Below are 7,762 nucleotides of genomic sequence, written 5' to 3'. Positions count from 1 at the left end.
AATCATTTTTTGTAGTGGTAGCTTATTCGTTGTACAAATTCAAACATATCTAAATTTCCATTTAAATACTTGGACATATTGTCTTCAACCATGGTTTTTTGTTTTTTATTCTTATGATTTTTATTCTTATTTTCTTTCTCGACGCTATTTATTTTTATATATGATTGGAGTTGAATAATTTTCAAAACTTCATAAAAAACAAAAATGTTTGGATGTGGTGAATAAAAATATTTCCCAAATGCTGAGTGAAACGACTTACAGGCATTTGTCGTTCTTTCGCCTGAAATATTTCACGATGCCCAAAGATACGGTGGGAAAGTTGCATCTTCGCCAATATACGTATCAACAAAGTAATCACAAAACGTATCAATTCGTTCGTCCATTGGTTTAATGCTCATAAAATCAACCGCGAAGCAACTGCTGACGATTTCAGGTTCACGTAGTGGTAGGCCGAATATCCACTTTAACCATTTTCCAATGTCACTTGAATGATTTTTATATTCCGAAGATAAGCCTAAATTTTTGATTTTTCTCCACCATGATTGAGAGAGGTGAAATCGGCAACCACGTAATATTATATTCGGCCAAACTGTAAGAACAGCCTTATGTATGCTTTGCTCAAAATTTACAATGCAAATTTTTGGTTGAAAATGTACAGACAATTTCGATTTATATACCTCAATTAAACTATTAAATGCTTGTTCATAAATTTTAGTTTCTTTATTTGGCAAAAGAAAAAAAACTAATGGAATATAATGACCGTTTTTAACTGTATGGATTGTGAATAATTGATAAAAATATTTGGGACAGTAAGAAAATGTCCCGTCCATAAATAATTTTTCTTGACTACAGAGAAATTTCAAATTAGCCATTGTTGAAAATGCCGTTATTTTGTTTTCAGAATCGTTTATTAATAAAAATTCTTCGTCTTTATTCGTAATTGTTGGAATGCTAAGTAAAGCTTCTTGGGTTTCTCTCAAATTTGTGGACAATATCGGAGTATTTTTTCGTCTAGCTCTATATAAGTTTTGTCTTATATTTGGAATATCGTCGGTTTTGAGGTTGTTTGTTAAATGATTAGATATTTTCTTACTTATTATTTTTAACGGCTTTTCTGTTAAATCGTCCATTGCTTTTCTTTTCACCTGATTTGATATAATTTGACGTTCCAGGTTATTAGGAGGATGATGTTCATGTCTAATTTCTTCAAATAAAATTGTAGTTTTACCCTCATCTACGTACAGCTTAGAGTTGCAACTTTTGTGTGCGCACCGCCATTTATGCCCTTTTTTCGTAAGTTCCTTGTAAGAAAATTTATAATTTTGATAAATAATTAGTTCTTTACCACGTTCACTTAATACTATTTCCATTATAAATTTAAGCACGAGCCACGACAACTAAACGAACGACTATACGAACAACGCGTGGAATTGTACTGCACAATACTATGGATTTACTTATAACCTACACGGTATTTGTCCACATTTTGTAATTTGTTTTATCTTCAAGTAATACAATAATATAATTCAAACTTACTTATGGTATAGATAATATATTAAATTAAAACACGTAAAAACCGATATGTAGTTATAATAGAAATAGTATTATAGACGTTTATATATATTTAAGAATCGATCAGCGTAATTGACGTACACCATTTATTACATTAAAATATCGATCGGCGCAATTGGCGTACACAATTTATAACATTGGAATATCGATCGGCGCAGTTGATGTATACCTTTTTTCTATCCCATAATTTTTCTTTCTTTACCTGCGATTTTCGGCGTAATTGATGTATGCCCTGATTTCATAATACACATATATTTTTTATTATAAAATCAATGCTATAACCTACAAACTAAAATAAAAAAAACAGCTATAATTTGCTTACTTAAAAAGCACTATGCACAATATTATAACATATTATACTAATAAGTAATAATTTTTAACTAGTAATAAAAACTTACCGATAAATGTAGCAATCAACGCAACAAATCCAATTTCCATTTAAAAGTATGGTATATATACTCATATGCATATATGCAAAACGACGACAACGTACACAGTGTTTCATGTCAAGATGTTGCTGTTTGTATTATTAATTTGTCCGTTTAAAGATCTGTAGAAAAAAGTATTCTTACTAATGAGATTGCTTATTTAATTATTTACAGAGATCTTTGAATTCTAACATGCCTTTCAAAAAAATTGGAGGTGATGATTTTATTCATACTTAATGGATATGTCACCTTACGTGATTGATAGCCAACCATGCACCACTTGTGCTCTTCGTTATAATCAGTGTTCGAAATTGAAAATTTTCTGAACTGGAACTCTTTTTTTTTTTAGTACATACCATAGAATTAGGGGCTTTAACCCACCAAAATTATAATTTCTCCTTCCTAAAATACTAAGTCTTTTTTAATACATAAGTTGTACCTACTATTTTATACTGTTTTAGTTAAAATTATATTTTGGCAAATCATTTTTTTTTCATCTCTGGTGCTATATGGAGTGCTATATCCACAGACGTTTTATCAGAGTGTAAAATATTTCCCATATTCATACTATTTAAAACTTGTTAATCTATTATCTATTTTATTTAGTAAATCAACACAAGGTCTTTGAATTTTTACAATTTTATAAATAATTCTAAAAACTTTTTCAGTAGTAGTGAACTTTGTTTTCAATAATTTCAAAAATCTTATTTCGAAACTTTTTTCTATTTGTTTTTCTTTTGATTGTTTATGTAATTCTAATGCTTTAAGATGAGCGTTAGATTTATTGTGTTAAAATATTTTTTTTCTTAGACTAGACATTTAGGTTTCTTTTGACTTTCCATTCAAAATGATTGAACAAGATTTGGAAAAGTGAAGAGTTATGTCAACAACAGATAATCCTAAATTTGTTTTATTTTTACAAATCAAACAACCTAATGTTTTATTTTTAACTACTTATTTTTAACTTTTAAAAGTCACATATATATTGTGTAAGTAAAACTAAAATATACTATGGGCAGACGGCGATTATCGTATAAATAAGCAATAAATGTACTTATGTATTGCGATCGTTTGACGTTTATTAAATATTTTACCATGAACAATTCTGCAAAATGTTTAAATTTTACCAAAATATGGTAGGTACAGTATAAATTTGTTTGAATCGGAACGTTAAAAAAAAATTTGTCGCAAACCGAAACTGCGTGCCGGTGCATTCCGGTCCATTTCGAGTCCTAGTTATAACGTTTTATTTTGTTCACAATTATTATGTGATACCAATTCGATTTATACAGGATTATTAAATCCTTTATTATGTAATTATTTATTACAGGAAATAGTTGATCGTCGTGTGCGCGCTCTCAATTACCGAAGCAACTAGATGGTGACAAAGACAAAATAGTTGCGCGACAAAAAGTTGCTCGTGTGCGGCCACCTTAATATAACTGACTTTTAGTATACTGACTATAATATGGTTGGTAATCCATTATAAAAAAAAAATTACGGATTTCGTGCATTATCTACCGATTTTTTTTATACATAGTAAGATTTTAAACATTTATAGTTGACACTTATGGTCGTAATTTGATGTTTATAGTTGCATAAACAAGCTCCTTTTTGTATCGATGAACGAAATACTTTGCGCGTGTAATAATGTAAGTAATTTTTACGTCTTATATCGACGATGATGCCATTTATTTTTCTAATATTTAATTATTATATAATAATTATATTATTATTATTAAATTGGGTCAAAACTTACGCCAAATACAGTGAATGACATATTGGATACGGAAACATCGGAAGAAGTGGGAAGCGATGAAAACGATAATGCGATAATTAAAGACCATAATTTAATTTAAAACAATAGAAATTTGTTCTTTTATAAGTAAATAAAAACAAATATATATACAATACGACATTGATTTCTGTGTAAACTAAATTGGTGTAGAAATTAAAAAAAAAAAAATTGTGCGTGTAGTTAAGGGTTAAAAACTGTTGAACTAACAGCATGCATCAAAAAAATCAATCGCGACAACATTATGTTAGAGACCATGAACATAAAAACAAATATTTTTTTTTATACATCGGGTCTCTGTGAAAATTTTTTTATGAAAAACAAACTGTAAAATTTAAAGCATAATGTGTAATCGTATTTGTTGTAAGTATTTAAAATACTTTGAAATCTGATTATACATATTATAACAGTAGCGTAGCCAAGGAGAGGGGGCTAATGGGCTATAGCCCCTCTCCCTTTATGAATCGTGTTTATGTGTATGTACTAAATTAGTATACTACTATTTGGTATTAACTAAATGTTAACGAATTACGAGTATTTGTTATTTGTAGATACATAAGTATATAATTTTTACCGTGAATACTACTATATTTTTGGTAATTATCGTGAACGTTATGGTGATTTTCGTCTAACACTAAAATTGTATTATCATTATAGTTTTTATACCATGTTAAATCATGTCGATGCACCAAAAATGACCATCTTTAATTTATTATTATTAATTATATTTTAATAAATATTATTATAACCATTTTAAAATTCTGGAAATATATTTTAAATTTGGTGATGGGTGAAGTCTCAAATCTTTTCTAGCCTAACCTGCCCTATAAATTGTTTAGCCCCTCCCACTTAAAAATCTTGACTACGCCACTGTATTTCGATCACATGACGAGCACGTTTCATTGTTCAACCGTATTTCAGTCACACAACACTAAACCTATAAAATCCAATCGACCAATGAGGATAATTCGCCTGCATTACAGGTATTTTTTGTTTTTGAAAATCGTTCGATCCGCCGCAAACCTCGTGTAGTAGCCAGCACCTCCTGCACAGTTAAGCCGTGACCAACAGGTAACATTGCCGGGCGTCTCATTTTCAGGATCGATGAAGTACACGTTACTTAATATTTTTTACCATCGCTTACGATCCTGAGCCTTTGTCGGCATTGAGTGTGATTCACCCGAGGACTTGTGCAACAATATTTTCGTCAAATTCTCTTCAAGTGAGTATCATAATACATTTTACGTGTGATAAATCATAAAAACCCTGCGTCGCAAGCAGATATGTAACATTGAAAATATTGAAGTATCAAAGTTAATTGAACATTTTTCACTATCAAAAATGACATATTACACCAATAAGAAGGTAATAGATGTATAGTTAAAATATCCATGATTGTAATTTTAGTATAATGGTATTAAATAAGGTAAAATTGTAAACTTTTACAATTAAAATTGCTATTTCTGGTGTCTGAAAAGGTATTAATGTCTTTCAATTAACACTTTACACACACACATACTTGAGAATATACATATATATACCTGAGAATATATATAGAATATATATACCTGAGAAAAAAGTTGATATTTTATTTAGCTCTAGTATTAAATCATAACAACCATTATAGATAACTGTATATCAAAACTAAGTATTTGAATATTATATTGTATGTATAATATTGTATACATACATATATATATATATATGTATATTTGAGAATATTATAAATAGGTTAAAAGGCTATTTGGTATAAGTGAAACATTTCATACTTTTCATGAGAACCTAAAAACGATATTATCTTTACTTTTATTTTCAAAACGGTATCATTTTTGTAGTTTTATAGATAGTCCTTAAATTTTTTTCACATACACCTATTATATTAATCTTCAAGATACATTTAATTTCCTAAGAATATATTAATTTTTTGATTCTTTTTTAAATATGTAAATAATATTCTAGGCGTTTACCACATTTTAATTTGCTTACTTTTACTTATTTCGTATACATAATTTACTAAAAAAAAAATGCTTCAAACGCCATTTAAAAATGTATTAATTGACATATACCCACGTCTTTACGAATAATATTTTAAACAAGTTTTTTCTTAATAAATTTGAATAAAATGTACTATTATTTTAGGATTTATTATAATATATTTATTTTTATTTTTTTTAATATTATTTTTATTAAAAAAAAAATGAAAATAAAAAATTCGTTAGACAGAAATAAACAAAATATAACTCGTTCAATACAATTAACAAAATAATAAAATAACATTAAAATACAATGAAAAAATTATTTTTAATTTTAATAACAATTAAAATTATAAAACAACAATTCTTAAACATTCTCTTACCTCGTGTGATCTACGTTTTCTGAATCAAATTTGATAATTATATTATTACCGTCATCGATATAAAAAATAATAATTGTTATCATAAATTATTTGGAGGTTTTAATCGTTATAAATCAGCTCTTAAATTTCCAGCTGTTAGAATAATTAAAATTAAATTGAACTATGTAGTTATCACTTGACTAATTTTTTCCTTATATATTAAATATCAATCATTTGTTTACATAAAAAATATGCTGTAAGCAACGAATTAAATTGTTATAAACGACAATATGGCGTATACGTTAATATTAAAAAAAATTGGGCGCCTAACACAATACGATAACGTTGCTTTTGCTCGCTCAATAAGAATGTCATCTACATCAAATGTTGTCGTTTACACAACACTTTTTTCATATCTGTCGTTTACAGAATAAAGTTTGATCATCGATAGTAATATTTAATCCAAACACACATTTTTTTTGCGAAAACGCCTAATAAAACAACAAAAATTTGCCTAATCAAATGGGAACGCCCATGAAACTCACAGAGCGACTGCACTGTATAAAAATAGGTTTCGGTGTCGTGAATATTCCGTATTTTTGTATATATACGGATCGTATTTTAACTAACCTACTAAATATGCATTCTGTTCAAACGTCCGCGATTGTTCGATATTACGCATATTTTATAAAAATACGTGTGAAACACGCAGTACCTACCGGTAACACATATTTCGACAGCGACATACGATTATCACTATGAATAATTTTTATTCATTTTCTCGTTTATTTTTTTTTTTTTTTTCATACGGTTTCTGATTGATCATTGCGTAGCTGTTACCGAAGTCAAAATGTGGAACAATTTTCAACCCGAGAGAAGACAGCTGTTGCATCTTCAATCGGAGCAGTACCGTTCTTGGGTGCGGACCAGCGGTCGAGTGACAATGACTCCGAACACGACGATCGATCTACACCGGTTGCGGCCACGTACTCCGGTGCTGCGGCAGTCGATTCGGCCGTGGTCCTTACTGCATCCGACGCCGTACCGCCTCGTCAGGTCCGGCATCGTGCGGACAACACCGGCCGACGTCGCTGATCGTTCGTTCGTCGGTCGGCCGATGACACCGGCACCATCGTTCGAGTCGCCCGCAGGCGTTCCGGGACCACTGCCGATTGGAGCCGATACTGACGGCAGTATAAATCGTTACGGCGACCGCGGTACGAACGGTACGGGCGCGATATCTGCTTTCCAACCCTACCCGTTCGGGGTCGCGGACGGCCAAGCGACGGCGGTGCCATTGGACCTGAGCGGCAACGAGGTCGAAGTCGACGACGAGGTGGCGGCATCATTGTACCTGAAAGACGACCAGAGCGAGGTCGGATTCAACGACGCGACGGTGGCGGCGGCACCGTTGGACCTGAGTGGTGGCCGGCCCGAGGTCAAGGTTCGTCCGTACGTCTGCGACGCTCAGCCGTTTAACGGTGTCCGTCACGAGGATTTGGTCTTGGACAGCATCCACGGCCAGTGCCCATTGCCGGCCGGTCATGACAGACTCGTTTTGAGCGACGCACACCGCGGACGGTCGCCGACGGCGACGCGCAGCAATCCGCCACCGTACCCGGTCAACGGTCC

Source organism: Sipha flava, unplaced genomic scaffold (genome assembly GCF_003268045.1).
Source record: "Sipha flava isolate LNK unplaced genomic scaffold, YSA_version1 114_pilon_pilon, whole genome shotgun sequence".
NCBI lineage: Eukaryota > Metazoa > Arthropoda > Insecta > Hemiptera > Aphididae > Sipha > Sipha flava.
Note: the sequence above shows the minus strand (reverse complement) of the source record.